Source organism: Oryza glaberrima, chromosome 10, assembly GCF_000147395.1.
Source record: "Oryza glaberrima chromosome 10, OglaRS2, whole genome shotgun sequence".
Classification (NCBI taxonomy): Eukaryota; Viridiplantae; Streptophyta; class Magnoliopsida; order Poales; family Poaceae; genus Oryza; species Oryza glaberrima.
In genome coordinates this window covers 15,094,033-15,111,934 of record NC_068335.1, presented here as the reverse complement: position 1 = coordinate 15,111,934, position 17,902 = coordinate 15,094,033, and the positions used below count along the sequence as shown (strand labels likewise).

At 46.7% G+C, this 17,902-nt stretch overlaps 1 long non-coding RNA gene, 1 other non-coding gene and 1 pseudogene across 4 annotated transcripts; all 3 read left to right on the top strand.

Moving 5' to 3' along the window:
• Nucleotides 1-1,272: 1,272 nt before the first annotated feature.
• On the top strand, nt 1,273-2,129 carry LOC127785888 (uncharacterized; annotated as a pseudogene).
• Nucleotides 2,130-11,349: 9,220 nt separating this feature from the next.
• Nucleotides 11,350-11,433, top strand: TRNAL-CAA (transfer RNA leucine (anticodon CAA)). Its single transcript has one exon. It is a non-coding gene; the product is annotated as a tRNA-Leu (tRNA).
• A 3,121-nt stretch (nt 11,434-14,554) lies between these two features.
• LOC127753446 (uncharacterized) lies at nt 14,555-17,870 on the top strand. 3 transcript variants are annotated; one of them, XR_008012561.1, is made up of 4 exons: nt 14,555-15,267; nt 15,405-15,512; nt 15,881-16,071; nt 17,628-17,870. It is a non-coding gene; the product is annotated as an uncharacterized LOC127753446 (long non-coding RNA). The 3 variants fall into 3 exon arrangements; XR_008012560.1 differs by having other exon boundaries at nt 15,881-17,505; XR_008012559.1 differs by having other exon boundaries at nt 15,881-17,870.
• Nucleotides 17,871-17,902: the final 32 nt, after the last annotated feature.

The following is a 17,902-nucleotide window of genomic DNA, read 5'->3' as shown; positions in this document are numbered from 1 at the left end:
ATTACTATATTGACTTTAAATTCTTCTTCCCATGTTTTTCTTAATTTTGAATTTTAGTTATTTGTAAATTGTATTTTTATACGGACTCTAAACTCTACTTTTAATTTTATTATGTTTATTCCGAATTTTAGTTAGTTTTAAATTCCTATATGGACTCTATACTCTACTTTTAATATTCCTTATTTTTTAATTCCGAATTTCTATTTTTTTTCTTAATTGTATTTCTATATGGACACTATACTCTACTTCTAATCTTCCTTATTTTTAATTCCAAATTTCTATTATTTTCTAACTGTATTTCTATATAGACTCTATACTCTACTTCTAATATTCCTTATTTTTAATTCCGAATTTCAGTTATTTTCTAATTGTATTTCTATATGGACTCTAGTCTCCTCTTCTAATATTCCTTATTTTTTTAATTCTGAAGTTTAGCTATTTCTAAATTGTATTTCTATATGGACTCTGCTTTTTCTTTTTCTTTTTCTCCGATTAATGTGAGAATTTCTAGGCCATGAGAGCGAACGTGGAGGCTCTTTTTTATGTATTTCTTAATTTCAAATTTTAGTTATTTGTAAATTGTATTTTTATACGGGCTCTAAACTCTACTTTTAATTTTATTATGTTTATTCCGAATTTTAGTTAGTTTTAAATTCCTATATGGACTCTATACTCCACTTCTAATATTCCTTATATTTTAATTCCGAATTTCTATTTTTTTTCTTAACTCTATTTCTATATGGACTCTATACTCTACTTCTAATATTCCTTATTTTTAATTCCAAATTTCTATTATTTCCTAATTGCATTTCTATATGGACTCTATACTCTACTTCTATTATTTCTTATTTTTAATTCCGAATTTCAGTTATTTTCTAATTGTATTTCTATATGGACTCTAGTCTCATCTTCTAATATTCCTTTTTTTTTTTAATTCCGAATTTCAACTATTTCTAAATTATATTTCTATGTGGACTCTAGTCTCCTCTTCTAATATTCCTTATTTTTTAATTCTGAATTTTAGCTATTTCTAAATTGTATTTCTATATGGACTCTGTTTTTTCTTTTTCTCCGATTAATGTGAAAATTTCTAGGCCATGAGAGCGAACGTAGAGGCTCCTTTTTCTATTCCTTTAATAATATAATTGATATGTAGTGCAAACCACCTATGTAGTGGAAACTTGGAAACTACCGTTGGATCGAGAAATGGACGTTTGAGATTCGTCCACGTCACCATGAGTTAAAAATTAACTCCTAGTAAAATTTTAACTTATGAGGTAATCTGCGAGTTAAATTTTAACTCGTGATGATGTGGATGAATGTTGGATGTCCATTTCTCGATCCAACGGTAGTTTCCAAGTTTCCTGTATATATGGTTTGCACTACATATTTTTCCCCGTTGTTAGGCCCCATGGGCCATATATGGGCTGAATGGCCATGACCGCCTCATACTTCATATTTTCATGGAATAAGTTCACTTTGGGTCCCTCTATTTGTCACCCAGTCCGATTTTCGTCCCTTAACCGCAAAACCGCGTACGACCCGTCCCCAACTTACGAAAACCGGGCAAACGTGGTCCCTCAGCGGTTTTGAAGGTGGTTTTGGTTGACGTGGCGCCTACGTGGCTTGTTTGACTAGGTCTCTGTCGCACGTGACATTGACGTGGCGCTTACGTGGCAATTATATCTTAAAAAACAATAAAAACTATGGGCCCACCTGTCAGCTACACACAAAAGAATAATTTTAAAATAGCAGGGCCCACATGGGCCCCACATATCATTCCCTTTCTCCCTCTTCTTCCTCGTTGCGTCTTCTGACTCCGCGGGCGCGCCGCGCCGCTCAACCACCAGCACGCGGCCGCCGCCGCCCAAGGCCGTGCTGCCCGTCGTCTTCGTCGACGGCGACCAAACCGTCGACCTCGGCACCGTCACCGTCCAGCCCTTCCTCGGCGTCCGCAAGCTGCGGGTCGTCGTCGCCGACCGGGTGGGCCTCGTGCGGCAGCAGATCTTGGCCTCGCTCGCGCGCCCATGCCGTGCGCGCCGCGTCCCCCTCGAGGAGGGGACCGACCTCACCGCCGCCGTCCGCACGAGGGTTCCGGCTTCTATGTCCTCGCCGTCCTCCACCGCAAGCGCCGCGGCGGCCGCTCCCTCTGTCCTCGTCGTCCTCCGCTGCTCCCGCTCCCGCCGTCCTCATCGCCATCTTCCAGGGCGCCGCCGCGCTGCTCGCCTTCACACGGACCGGCGACTTCCTCACCGAGCTGCAGTCCTACGTCCGGGAGGAGGACGGCGTGCAGCGCCATGCGTCGGCAGCGGCTGCACCCGCTTCTGGGTGGTGAGCATTGCGTTGCTTCAGAGGAGGTGTGCACTTCGCTTTTTCTTGGGCTCAGTGGGGGCGCCGCCCTGGCGGCGGATGAACACGCCGGTGCCCGTGCGTTCCGGTTTGCCTCCTGGAGGGCTGAGGAACACGGCGCGCATGCCGGCGCGGACGACGCCTGCTGGTGGGACTTCTGCAGCGGCGGCCAGCCGGACGAGTTCAGACCAAGCGGCGGGCCGACGCCGGCGCGGTGCGTGCCCCACGTCGCCGCTGTTGCCGCGGCGAGCTGCTGCTCCCGTTTTTGCTTCAACAGCTGCCTCTGCTTCAGGAGGTGGAACTGGAAACAGACGAAGACGAACAAAACATCAGAACAGTCACAAAAATCAATCAAACAGCATGCCATGGACCAGGTGATTCATGGCGGAGAAACTTACATAAGCGACTTGAACCTGGTGTTGGGTGAGTATATTCCGCTGCTCCCGCTCCCGCCGTAGTCACCGCCATCTTCCAGGGCGCCGCCGCGCTGCTCACCTTCACGCAGGCCGGCGACTTCCTCGCCGAGCTGCGGTCCTACGTCCGGGAGGAGGACGGCGAGGTCATCCTCAAGCTCGTCGGCGGCCTCGGCGCCGCCATCTTCGTGCTCGAATGGGCCGCGCTCCGCCGTCCTCCGCCGCGAGCACCGCGGCGGCCGCTCCCGCCATCCAACGCTGCTCCCGCTCCGCCGCGAGGACCACTGGGGCGTGCGCGACGCTGTAAAAAAGAGAGGAGAAACGTGGTCAGCGCGCCACGTAGGATGGTCAATGTGCCACGTAGGCCGATACCGCCCTCCATATTGCTATAGGACCACATTTGTCCGGTTTTGTAAGTTGGAAGACGATTTGTACCCGGTTTTGTGGTCAAGGGACGAAAATCGAATTGGGCGACAAATAGAGAGACCCAATGTGAACTTATTCCTATTTTCATTTCCGGGAAGGATATTTTAGTACACCTCGCTAACCAAACGTGGACACCGAGGAGGTGGTGAAAAAATGGCGACGGCAACGGCCAGGGAGCACGCTAGGAGGTGGGGGGAGACATCGAGGAGGTGAAGAATGGCAGCAGCAATAGCCAGGGAGCACGCTAAAGTTTAGGGGGAGGCACGGCCTTGCTAGGTGATGAGCCCATGACTCATCAAGATGTTCATGGAGACATGACTAGTGATAATTCAATTATTGTAGCTAGTAAACTTCTCCATATTTTTGTCATATTTCTCATCAAAATAAATAGCTCCAAATTGAAGACCAGATGATATTAGAGAATTACCAGCTACAATAATTGAATTATCGCTAGTCATGTCTCCATGAATATCTTGATGAGTCATGGGCTCATCACTAGGAGAGGTGGAGAAGAGTCGGCCAGCGAAGCTCACGGGAGGAGATGAAGATGATGTCGGCAATGGCTAGGAGGTGGAGAAGAGTCAACTAGAGGCACAACCGGATGATGGATCGGTAAAGTTACAATGATATGGATCAAATTAACCTTTTCTTTATTTATCTTTAATTCACCGTCCATTTTTTTTTTTGGATTTTCCTTTTTTCTTTAACATTTTTCCCCATTTGATTGTGGAAAAACCCACCAGCTTATTGCTGGCATGTATTCCTCATATATGTACTCCGAGGTACATTTCTACATAGTGTATCTTAGTAATCCATCATTTCCCTTTTTCCCCTATCAGAAATCAACATGCCTATAAGTGTTATAGGGAACCAGATCCTCTGACGTAGCGCTCGCTACGTCAGAGGGACGTTGGGCGCAGCTGCGTCGTCCATCTCTCATCGGACGGACAGAACAATCAAGATGGCCGATCGGGCTCGTGCGCAGGCCAAGCCAGCGAAATCAGGGTCGGCCCATAAGTGAATAAAGAGCTCGTTTCCTCCCCATCCAACTTCTGTCTGTGTCCTGATTCCCCATGGCCGTCGGCCGCTCGCTGCCGACGTCGTCTCCGGCGCAGGCGGGGGTGGAGCTGATCCCCAAGGAAGCCCCTCCCCTCGCCGCCACGCCACCATCCCCACCAGGCCTCACCCCTCGTCCTCCCCTATCGAGAGCCCTGCTGCATCCAGCAGCATGGAGGTCGGGGCCTGCCTCGACGACGACGCCTTCACCGAAGCTTTCGCTACACCACCTCGGGACTCTAGTACACCTTGCGTACGAGCGTCGTCTTGCCGATGTTGCTCTCGCTGACGATGAACGACAGACGAGGGCGCCGCCGGTGACGGCGTCGTTGAGGAGCTGCTCCTTGAGCATGTAGCCGTACTTGTCGAAGCCGAAAGTTTACTCCAAATCATCCCTGCATAGAAGTTCAATGCGACTCTTGTTAATTCGCTAGCAGTAGTAGTACACTTTCAGACTTGTTGTTTGTGGTTGCTGACTGATTGATAGTTTCAGTGTTCATGCTTCTGAATTGGAAGTCGACTGCAAGTCAGCAACAGATTGATTGTAAATTGATAATGGAGATGTAAATTGGGATTGTGACTTGTGAGTCGATAAGAAATTTGATGATTGATTTTCTTTGTCAATTTCAGATTGATTGTTGTGTCGATTTGAGAATGCGTACATTGTAATTGCATCAAAAAAAATTTCAATTCAGTATGGCTGAAGAGATTGAGACTTCAGTATAGCACAAGAATGAATTTTGATGTGAAGTATTCACCATCCAAAGCTTCTTGCCCTGAAGTTTTCTGAAGTCTGAACCGCAGCCCATGTCCTAAGTCCTAACTCCTAAATAGGATTATAGGAATAGTTAAAGGACAAGGCAAAACATTTGTTTCTTATTTTGCAATCTCAATTTACACGATTGCAATGATCAAACTCAAAATTACTTTTGAAGATCTCATTCAATATTGACTCAATCTGAATTCACATCAACTCATCATCCCAATTCTTCAGAAATGCTCTCTTGCTGTGAACAAGGATGCTCTCAAAAAATAATCTTACAACAATGGACTGTTTGCTCTGGTCAATTTGCTTCTTTCCTGTTGCATCTTGTATGACAGCACCTAGGTTGAATTCTTTCATGACAAATTGATCTCGATGCAGGAGTCGTGAAAGTCATTTTGGTTGGGGACAAGGAAGAAGGCGGCGACTGAAGGGCTTCGTCGGGGAGGCGCGGGCTGTGGCCGTGTGGCGGCGGCGGCGGCAGAGGTCTCCCTCCCACACTTGTCTCGCCCCCCGGCGCGGCGGCACAGCCGGCTGCGGCTCCGTGGTGGCGTCGACTGGAAGATGTGGGCCGCCCTTTTTTTTTTTCGCCGTGGGCCGAGCGCCCGAGCCTATCCGCTGCGCGCGCTTAGCTCCGTCGGACGCTGAACGAACGGATGAGCGCTGCCGGACGAGGATCCGGTTCCAACACATATAACGGCGCACAACTACCGGGTACACAAGTGAGCTCTCTAAAGCCTAATCAAACTCCTAGAAGCAAAGACCTTAGAACCCAGTGAAGCAGAACTAGTCGGCGAACCAGGTTTCTGGACTGGAGAAGAAGCACAAGTCGAAGCGGAGAAACCATCCACTACCTCAAATTATTCACCGCCCTCGATCGTTAGAACCGACTCCTTCCACGCGATCGCGGCGTGGCGAGGCAAACTGGACTCTCACCGCTGCTTCTGTGGCGGCGGCTTCCCCACCCACTGTCCCGCACACAGATTACGTATTCCTGTGATACGCTTTCTATAGCAAAGAAACGGATTTGTCTTAGACCCTCCGGTGCTCTCTTTCCATTCTGAAGTCTGAAACTCTGAAACCACACTGAAATCTGAAGCGAGGCAACACCGCTGCAACTCTGAACCAGCCAGCCGCCGCCGGTGATACGACAGCGCTGGAGTGGCGCGCCGTTGTAAGTTATAACCTGACGCCATTGTGCAAAATCAAGTACAGTACTGATCAACTCCATTTCCAAACGGTGATCAATGGACAATCAGTCGTACACAGCGTTTTCAGCAGCCAAATCTGTCAAAACAATCAGTCGTACACAGCGTTTTCAGCGCCAAATCTGCCAAAACGAGAAAGAAGGCACCCATGTACAATCGACAGAATAGAACAGGATGAACTAAAACCGATCAACAGCAGTTGGCGATCTTCGAACACGCGAACACGGAGAGAGAGAGAGAGAGAGAGAGAGTCAGATAGACGACGATCCGCTGTACCGGCTTCCGCACTGCAATGTACCCGATATATCCAGAGAACTTTGGGCCACAGGATGTTACATTGTGTATCTATATTTTTGTCCTCGAATTGATTAAGACACCAATGCAAAACCGGAAACCGGGAAACGACTGAAATCCATTAGTTGTGCGCACTTATTACAGGGAACTAAATGAAAATTCTTCCCGAAAAATATTGTCCTGACACGGGAGTAAAACAGTCAGGGGAGGGGACTATAGAACATCATGAATACCAGTTAACCAGTATGATCAGTCAGCAACTAAATATACAAGACAAGAAGTATCACAAGAGCAAATGATGAATGCCAGTATGAACATTCAGCAACTTTTAATACTATACAAGACAGAGGTATCACAAGAGCAGATGAGCACACGTACATGACTAAAGTTAAGCAAGCTGCATGCCTGCATCAATCAGAACAAAATCCATTTGACGGAAAAAGATACAGGAATCAGAGATAGATGTGAATTTATCCCATTCCAGATACTCATTTAGGCAAAATTTCCACACTAGCACACAATGTAAGAGTTCGGTCATCTGTGCTAATTCAACTAAATGTAGGTAGTTCTGGGCTAATTCAGTACTAGATCACACAAAAAACAACTAAGAAAATGCTTTCTCACGCATCTTCACAAAACTAAACTCGGATCACTAGCTGTTCAAAAGAGGAAAAAAAAAAGACACCCATGCAAAACAGGCCTGCTGAATCGACAGAACGAAACAGATCAACAGAAAACACAGGACGACTAGAAGAACGAATGGAAGCCGATGTGCTTTACCGACTTTGATTTTGGTGTTGCTTGCTCCCGCGCCGCAACTATGGTGCCTCGGCAGCGGCTGCGCCGTCGTCGTGGAAGACCTCCGTGGCCGGCGGCAGGGGTGCGTCGCGCACGTCGTCGTCGTCGATCTCCACAGCCGGCTGAGGAGGCAGCACGTCAGCACCGAGCTGAATCTCCATGGGCGGGGGCGGCGGCGGCGGGGGTGCGTCGATCATGTCGTCGCCAGCGACGTCCTCCGGTGGCGGGGTCGCAGTCGCAGGAAGTCGAACTCCGATATGTAGAAGAAGGGCCGCATCATCATCCACGTGAGGGCGCTTGTCAACGTCGTCTAGGACGATCTCCCTCCGATGCGTACTCGCGGTCGCGGGCACCAGCGGAGAGGCCGCATCGACGCCGATGGAGAGGGGTACTCCACGCCACGCCGCTCCACCACGGGGCGCCGCCGGCACGATGCTTGGCGGACGCGGGCTCCCCTGCCCTGGCCCCGCACAGGCGGCGGGATGGCCGGACGCATCCTCTCGCCCAGCAGGAGAACGCGACGACGATGGAGGTGGCTACGGCGAGAGAGCTGGAGGTGGCTACGGCGAGAGAGCGCGAGGCAGAGGGCGAGGCGGTGGCGGAGGCGGAGCGGGAAGTCTTGGGTGTTACTCCATTTATAGTGAAAGACATTGACCTTGGTTGGGCCCACATGTCATACAAAGATAGACTTGGATGATGCGGTCATCTTGCCTACGTGGCGGTGGCGCCGCCGCCGTTTTCTTGCAAAAGCGGCCATGCGCCCGCGTGGACTCCTACTTTTCCCAAACGCCGGCGACTCGTCCTCCCATTCCCCAATCCCCACCACCTCCGCCTTGCCTTTCCCCGCGCCGCCACCACCATCGCAACCGGCGCCATCCCTTCCCTTCGTCGCCACTTCCACCTCCCCCTTGCCGACCTCGAGTCCTCGACACGACCTCTCGTCTTGCCACGCCGCGTCCAGGCCCCGATAGGCTCCAACCGCGACGAGTAGCTCGGTCTCCGTCGCCGCCGAGCGCACCACCCGCTCCTCCGAGCCCGGCCGATAGAGGGGGCGAGGGCATGGCGGCGCCGGCAGCGGGAGATCGGGGGGAAGAGGAGAAGACCGGGACGAACAAGCACGGGCTCGTGCCCGAAGACCTGGGTCTCCTCGACATCCTCGACGACAAGCACACGCAAGCGCGCCCGCGAACTCGACACGAGTTCTCGTCTCGCCGCGTCCCGGCCCCAATCGGCGCTAACCCCGACGACCATCTGTCTATCTCGGTTGGCGGCGCCGCTGCGCTCGCCACCCGACGTGTACCGACTTCCTCCCGTCCTCCGAGGCCGGTTGATCGAGGAGGCGAAGGCATGGCGGCGCCTGCCCCGGGAGATCGCGGGAGAGAAGAAGAGCGGGATGAACAAGCACGGGTTCCCACGCGTCTTCCGCTTCGTGCCCGACGACCTGGAGCTCCTAAACATCCTCGACGACAAGCTCCGCGGCGTCCCGATCGACCGTGCTGACGACGCCGTCGACTTCCACGAAACGCGGATCCTCGACTTCCACCGCCCGACAAGCTATCGTTGTCCCTTCTTCTTCTCCGGAGACGGTCTGCGTGCTCCTGGGGATTGCATGCGCATATGCGGACATCTACTTCTTCAGCACGAGGAAGAGGAAGGTGGAAGGGGATCGCTCCTTCGGCGGTGATTTGGCGCGTTCGCGGCGTCAGGTTAGCCCATCAGGTGTTTGATCGAATGAAAGCTGGAGGCCCTTGGCGGAAGTGTGCTTTCGGGGCAGCGCTGTTCATGCGCAAGCACGCGTTGCAGGTGAGCAAGAATCGGGCATTCGGCGATCGGGGGCGCGAGAGGAAGCACGCCGCGGAGGCATTCAACTTGTGTCTCAGCCTCCCCAATTCCGGCGCGCGACGGCCTCTCCTAGCACCTACTTCTCCGGCGAGGGGCAAACGCACGCGCCCGCGACCTCGACAGGAGTTCTCGTCTCGCCGCGTCCCGGCCGCAATCGGCCCGCAACCGCCGCGCGCGTCAGTACAGCCGACAGGGTGTTGGACAGAATGAAGCTGGTGCGCGCGGCGCGGAGCGGCCGGTGGAAGAGCCTAGGCTCCTGCAAGAAGGTTGGCGTGCAGCGTCGCCGTCGGCCAGAAGAACACGTGTTCGACGGCAACAAGAACCCCGTTGTGCTCGAACGAGGGCATGGCGGCACCGGAAGACGGGTACGACAAGATGCGGTCGGAGCGCGCGGCTCAGAGCGGCCAGTGGAAAGTCTTCGGCAACTGCAGCTGCCGTTGGCCGGAATCTCACCATGCCGTTCTACGAACACATGCGGCGGCCATGGCGCTGCCATCGCCCACCGCGCGCCGGCGCGGGGGCGGGGCCCTGTAACGATGATGTTCATGGCGAATCAGGCGAACGTGGCACCTCACAGGACGCAATCAAGCATGTCGGAACTCCATCAAGAATGGCACCAGACCACCAGTACGCCAACGATGCCCCGCGGCGGCGCCGAGTTCTAGCGCCCTAGCGGGCTGCTGGGCGCCGCCGAGCGCGGTGGAGACTTGCAACTGCTGGGCTGGGCGTGCGCATCGGCGAGCGAGACTATCTGGTTGGCGCCGCCGATCGAGCGCGCCGCGCACTGGATCAACTGCCGCAAGGGCGAGGCGCTGCTGATGACCAGTACCGGTTACGCGCGCGGTGTCAACGAACACTTCGGCGCCAACCGCCCCGAATTTTGTTCGAGGATGACGACGGCAATGCGCGCCGCCGGTGCACGTGAGCGTGTCTCTCAGTCTCACACCCTGCGTACTGATTGACCACTGGAATTTTGAATTCTTTTTGGCGAATTGCTTAGCTGATTCTGATCAGCCGGACGTCAAATTTCTGGCAAATCATCAGTGATGAACTATTTACTCTCTTTTGGTGATACGAGTGCTATAAAATTTGTTTACTTTGTTTCTAATAAGTATGTAAATTTTTTTACGAGACGGACAAAACACAGCTGCATCTCGCCGTCCTCTCCTCCCTCCAGTCGTCGGACCCCACCGCCCTTTCCTCCCTCCAGTATCCGGATCACGCCGCCCTCTCCTCCCTCCAGCCTTCCTCACCATCGCCGGCGCCACCTTCCTTCTCTGTCGCCGCCACTGCCTTTTCTCTTCCCTCCTCTAACCGCCAGGCCGCTAGCTAGATCCGGCGGCCACGGGCTTATAGCTGCCGGATCCGATCATCACGGTGGTCACGAGCAACTGCCAACTGGGAATGGCAACGACTTGCAGTTGCAGGGAGAGATGGGGATGTCCGACGAGCGGTAGCACGAGTGGCGATAAGGGCTAGGCATGTTCTTTCTTTCTTTCTTTCTTTCTTTTTTTTTCCCTTTTTCTCACCGAGAGATCTGCACAAAGTTAATATAGGATAGTTACTGTTTGACACTGCTAATTTGTTGCAGTATTTTTTTTAATTAATATAGCATCTGTCATTAATTAATTTGCTGATGTGTGCTAATTCTTTTTTCCCAATTGCTGGTAAAATGTCTCCATACTCATTTTTATGTTGAGAATGCTACCGTGATTTTGAACACCAATATTTTTTTTGCATGCGATAAATATAAGTTTATATCTACTCTCCAATTAATTCTGAACTTTTTTCATAGGATGATATAGATATCTGACAAAACATATTTGCACAAAAAATCATACTACCTCCGTTTTTTAATAGATGACGCCGTTGACTTTTTCTCACATGTTTAACCATTCGTCTTATTCAAAAAATTTACGTAATTATAATTTATTTTCTTATAAGTTGTTTTATCACACATAGTACTTTAAGTGTAATTTATATCTTATATATTTGCATAAAATTTTTGAATAAGATGAATGTTCAAACATGTGAGAAAAAGTCAACAGCGTCATCTATTAAAAAAAAGGAGAGAGTATGTTTATAAAATATTTTTCCATTGCAATGGGCATAATTATTAATTTCTTTAAATTGGGAGGTTTTTTAGCACACCTCGTTGCGCAGTTGTTAATGTGCAACACGAAACAAACAGAGCGTCAGAGTCAGGATGGCCGAGTGGTCTAAGGCGCCAGACTCAAGTTCTGGTCCTCTAACGAGGGCGTGGGTTCAAATCCCACTTCTGACAATTATTTTCCTTTCTTTTTCTTCTTTTTCCCTATCTCTCATAGTGTTGCACGGTTTATGGTTTATATTTTTCTTTATGTTGAACTAGCATGGTGGCCCGCGCAATCGCATCATTATATTTTCTCATATAATAGCATATATGTTTTCTCATTATATTATTCAAATATATTAAAATGACAACATAATTTTAAATTTTACAATAACTTTACAAAACCACTAATGTGTAATATTTATATTGTATTTTATATACGTGTTAGTTATTAGTTGTTTTAATATCAAATTTTAGTTATTTGTAAATTATATATATTCTTATATGGACTCTAGACTCATCTTTTAATATTTCTTTTTTATAATTCCGAATTTTCTGTAAATTGTATTTCTATATAGACTCTAGACTCTTCTTCCAATGTTATTTATTTTTATTTTTGAATTTTTATTATTTCTAATTATATTTCTACGTGGACTCTAAACTCATCTTTCAATATTATTTAATTTTTAATTTCGAATTTCAATTACTTCTAAATTGTATTCCTATATTGACTTTAAACTCTTCTTCCCATGTTTTTCTTAATTTTGAATTTTAGTTATTTGTAAATTGTATTTTTATACGGACTCTAAACTCTACTTTTAATTTTATTATGTTTATTCCGAATTTTAATTAGTTTTAAATTCCTATATGGACCCTATGCTCTACTTCTAATATTTCTTATTTTTTAATTCCGAATTTCTATTTTTTTCTTAATTGTATTTCTATATGGACTCTATACTCTACTTCTAATATTCCTTATTTTTAATTCCAAATTTCTATTATTTCCTAACTGTATTTCTATATGGACTCTATACTCTACTTCTAATATTCCTTATTTTTAATTTTGAATTTCAGTTATTTTCTAATTGTATTTCTATATGGACTCTAGTCTCCTCTTCTAATATTCCTTATTTTTTAATTCCGAATTTCAACTATTTCTAAATTGTATTTCTATATGGACTCTACTCTCATCTTCTAATATTCCTTATTTTTTTAATTCCGAATTTCAACTATTTCTAAATTGTATTTCTATGTGGACTCTAGTCTCCTCTTCTAATATTCCTTATTTTTTAATTCTGAATTTTAGCTATTTCTAAATTGTATTTCTATATGGACTCTGCTTTTTCTTTTTCTTTTTCTCCAATTAATGTGAGAATTTATAGGCCATGAGAGTGAACGTGGAGGCTCATTTTTCTATTCCTTTAATAATATAATAGATTTAGTTCCGATACTTTGAACTTCTTTTTGCTACAATGTACCAGTCCGGAGCTTTGAATTCAGGAGCAGATCTAGTGTGGGTACCGTGGGGACTCGAATCCCCCTTACCCCGCTGGATCACCACTGATAGAAGGAGAGAGGGAGGGAAAAGAAGAGTGAGATAAAAAAGATTGAGGGGGCTAAAAAGATTGAGGGGGTTGTGAACATGCTGATGAAGCCTAGAGGGGGGGTGAATAGGGTGTCCCTGAAAACTTAAAAACAAATCGCAGCGGTAAAATTCAAACAGACCCGAAACTTCCTGGTAAGGAACACCAGAATTTCCGGTCTGCCAGGTCCGGAACTTCCGGTGTTCTAGGACAGGAACTTCCGGGTAACAGAACAAGGATGGAATTCAAATTTCGAAACAGGAGACTAAGCCAATCTTCACAAGATGATGCACAGGTATTCTAAGCAGAGGATAGATCACAAAAACATCCATAGAAACATCACAGAAAGAGACAGGAGCGATTTTTTCCCGAAGTTCGGATCTTGCGATCCTACTCTCCATTGAGGAGCTCCAAAGACCTGGGTCTCAATTAACCCCTTGCCTCACTTGTGCAAAAAACCCCATGGGAAATCCACAGCCTTCAACCACAAACACCCCTAGACAAATTTCTAGAATTGAGTGACCACCAAAATCCAACTCAACCTACTTCTAGAATTTCGCCACAAGTGTAGGTTGCTCTACTTGGAAAACCTCTAGAATCTCAGCACAAGAACTTCATTAACTTACCTCGTTCCCTTTCGGAGGAGAGGAGATCCTTCACAAACTTACCCGGGACATCCACAATATGAAACGGATTCTCGCGGGCGACACCTAACTGTCTAGGAGATCATCTCCAAGAGTAATAAGCACCGAGATGACAGCCCACGAGATATCCCAAGTGCTCACCCAAGATCCTAGTCTTCACACCTCTCCAAATCTTCTTCTCTCACTCTAAATCTCTCTTTCTCACAAGAATTAGGCTCTAGATTGAGTGGAGAGGGCAAGAAACACTTGGGAGAGGCTAGCAACAGCTCTAGGGTCGAAAAGTGAAAGTGGAATGGCCAAAGAACGAGCTGGAAACGAGTTGGTTAAGTATAATGGCTAGGTAACGTCATCTAGCCATTACTCACATTTTTGAATTGGAAATTAGACAGGAAGTTCCGAACTTGGAATACAGGAACTTCCGGACCACACTTAGGAAAATCTTTTTCACAAGACCGGAACTTCAAAACCTGGAAGACAGGAAGTCCCGGACTTGCATTTTTGGACAGATGGAGTATTTGCAAAATAACTCCTAGGGAAACTTGTCACTTGGTTCACACTAAGAGCACTTGACATATCTCAGAGCATCACCTGGAACCCCTCTTAATAGTACGGTTTTTCCTAAAAACTCGATTGCAATAAATAAACTATCCTATGCACTTCTCGAGTTCCGGTCCGCTTTGATTTTATACTTTTGGGGGGTCTCCAAGCATCCATTTTCCACACCTTGGACTAATGCACCTGAAGTTACTCAATAAACTCATTAGTCTCTTAACCATATTTGTCATTAATCACCAAAACCCACTAGGGGAATTAATGCACTTTCAGGTTGAAGGAGGATGATGGAGATGAGTCACCCTTTCAATTTTTTTTGGATCCATCTCTAAATATCGAAATCTGCGCGGATTCCCGTGCAAATAGGGCCCCCACGTGGCGTGGCGAGATTGCAGCATTCGCCCCCTCTCGCAGCCGTCGGATCGTGGATCGACGGTGTTAGATCGCTGTGGTGGACTTCATTGTGATATACCATGTTTGAGGGTTTTTTCTGCAAAAGCGCTCTATCCCTACCGTGACCTGGCCATTCTCGGCCTCTCCTCCCCCGGCCGGCGCTTCTCATCTCCTCCTCTCTCCGGCGACGGCAACAGCTCGGGACGGCGTGGCTCGAGGCGACGGAAATGTCTCTGCGGGGCGGAGCGCAAGGACGAGCTCGCCGTGCAGGAACAAGCTCGACGGCGGTGGCCTTTACTCCACCACCATCCTCTCCCAATTCGCCGGGGAGGCGATCTCCTCCCTCCCTCCCTCCCTCCCATCCGCCGGTGAGGTCCACTCCTCCCACGCGCCGGCGCGCCGCCCTCTTAGACGTCGTTTCCTCCTCCGTGTCGCTAGATGGGTCGAGGAGCTCGGCAGCGGCGTGCGGGGATTGGGTAACAGCTGGGCGTCGGTGACAAACCCCTACGATGCTGCTGCTTCTCCCCTCGCTGATCCGTCCGGTGTCACACCTCACCGCCCGTCCGGACCTACGTCGTCTCCCCTATTTCAATATTGAAGCGCTCGATCCGCCGGCGTAGCGGTCGACCTGGACGGCCGCCACCCAAGCGCTGTCGCACCTTGCCGTCCTCCCCGTCCCGTGCCTTGCCGTCGCCACATCCATTCCCCCATCGTCGTGCCTAATGGAGAGGAGGAGCTTGTCGTCGACACCACCAGGTGCGTCGACTAACAATTACGGGCAACGCAAGCAAGAAAGATGGCGGGGATGCAAGATGCGACTAGCTGAAAACAAGGACAACGAGAAGTAAGTATAGGTGAGGTAGCTCTACTCGTCATGGTATCCGTGAAGAAACCAGGATGAACAGGACAGGAGGCTGCTGCTTGCCACCCGATGTCCATCCGTAACTTGCTTGCATTGCTAATGGTTTCTTGGTGACTATAATTTGGTTAGGTAATCAGGTTGCTGTGGAGGGAAAAGGCAGCAGTGATGGAGGTGATGAAGGAATCAGTACGGACGAAGAGAGAATGTGTTCAGCACGTGCTCAATGCGAAAACAGAGGTAAAATCGATTAGATACACAAGCTCAACACACAATGCCACACAAACACATAGGCATCAGGTCCTGTACAAAGAACCAGCTTTATTGTTGGATCTATGGTGATAAGCCAAAGAGCATACCGAGCTTCACTGATTATTAAACCAAATTATTTCCTAAGTTAAACTGTTGAACACTACTAGAAATTTTACTCCACATGATGAAGCCTGATAATGACCATACCGAGCTTCATTGATTGTTAAACCAAATAAGTTCCTAAGTTAAACTGTTGAACACTACTAGAAATTTTACTCCACGTGATGAAGCCTGATAATGACGGTACTATTCCAGGATTGGAATTGATTTCATTTAAGTGCTATTGCAATATACAGATGGCCAGTTGGGGAAACTAAAGTTTCATTTGCAAAGCATACTAAGGGCGAGTTCAGTATTAGAATGTCTCATTCTTATTTCCATCGCCGCTGCCTCTCATCTCCACCACCATTGCCACCTCCACGCCTCTCCACCAGCGCCCCATCCTCCATCTAGACACGCTTCCTGAGTTCGAGGTCAAGTACACCAGGTAAGGTTCTCCTAATACTTATTATGTTAGGCTTATTTCTACATTGTAGATGCAATGCAAATATCATAATACGATGCAGATCCTTTCTTTAGTGCATTATCACTTAAATAATTTCCCACCAGTCCAATTCTTGATCAGTAGGACTAACTGAGAATGCATTAGTTTCTATACGAAGGAAAGCATATTTATGTCAGATATATGTATTTGCATTTATGAAGGAAAATAACGATACTGTAGTATGTGCATTGGGATAGAAAAGCAAATATTGAGATCCTTCAATTTTCAGTCCTCTAACATCTAGCCGTACCAATTATTAATAGGTGTAATGAAGCATTTAATATAACTTTGTAATTGGCATTATGTTATATTCATAAATCTAGCTAAGCTTGCACATATGTATTTAAATAGGTTACTTTTTCTTTGCTATTTTGTAAAATAATATTCATACAATGTTTATTTCACCAAAAAAAAGGAGTAGCTTGAAATATGATTTATTGATATTTGAAACCAGAATATGTTTGATAGCTATATACTTGACAATTATCAAAAATAGGTTGGAGGATAATTTGACTAGGAAGACATGTGATTTTTGAACATAAGCAGAATTTTATTGCTACTTGAAAACATAATCTATTTGATAGTTAAATATTAACAGTAATAAAATAGATTGGATTATAGTTTGACCACAGAAACATGTGACATTATACTTTACTTAGACTCACAATTAAATCAGAGTAACGAAACCGTAGTCTGTTCATTGGGATAGAAAATCAGATATTGAGATCCTTCAGTCTTTTTTTTCTTTTTGGCAGAACACACTTAAACATCAAACTATTCCACCTGTTGCCAATTATGTACTTTGTATGTATGTACTCATTAACCATATATATTGATATGCACAAGAAGTCCAAAGGACAAACAATCAATCACAACGAAATTTTCAAGACCTGCATTGCAGGTGAACTGTTTTGTCCTTCACTATGTTATTATTTATTGTTTCACAAAGAGACCCTCTATAGTTACAAACATTATTAATAGTTAAACTTTAGAAAGGCTGATATATCGTATTCTAGGATGTTAATAAAAAAGGAACGGATTTAGTACTTTAAATAATGGGCAAAATTGGAATGACAATTGAAAAAAGGGAACAACTACACAATTCATTTGTTTCGCAAATGCTTTAATGCTCTACACAATAAATTTCTTCTTCACAATTATCCATGCTTTACTCCGGCTGGGATAGTGGTGCCCACTCCTAATCAGTTCTTACAGGAAATAGTCCCATATAAATTGTTGATTGTGTTATTCAGACAAGTTTGTAGGTATAGCAAGGTGGCATTCAATCATGATTGGGTGTTAGATATTTCATATGTATTGCAGCGTGAGTGCTAACAGAATATTAGCTTGAATATAAGCCAGGAAGAGCAGCTTCAGGTAGAAAAGCATTGCAGCTTCATTCTTCCTTCCATTTGTTGGACACCAATAGTTGCCTTGCTATATTTTTGTATTCCTCTCATTTGCGCGTTTCATTTCCTTTGCCTTCTTATGCTGTGCAGATAGTCAACTGAAGAGTATAAACTACTGCAATCACCTTTTTTCAGGAACATCACTTTCATCAAAGTTATTCTCTCCTAGGCCCAATTCAGTTAGGCCTGACAATTTGCCAACCCATACTGTAAATGGTCCATAAAAAGCATTTGTTGATATAGTATTTTGAGCAAATGTTGAAAGATCAGGTAATTTCCCTGACAAACTGTTTGTTGACAAATTAAGAACCTGCAGATTTGTGCAGTTGGCTAGCACTATGGATACAAGTTAGAACTATAGATCC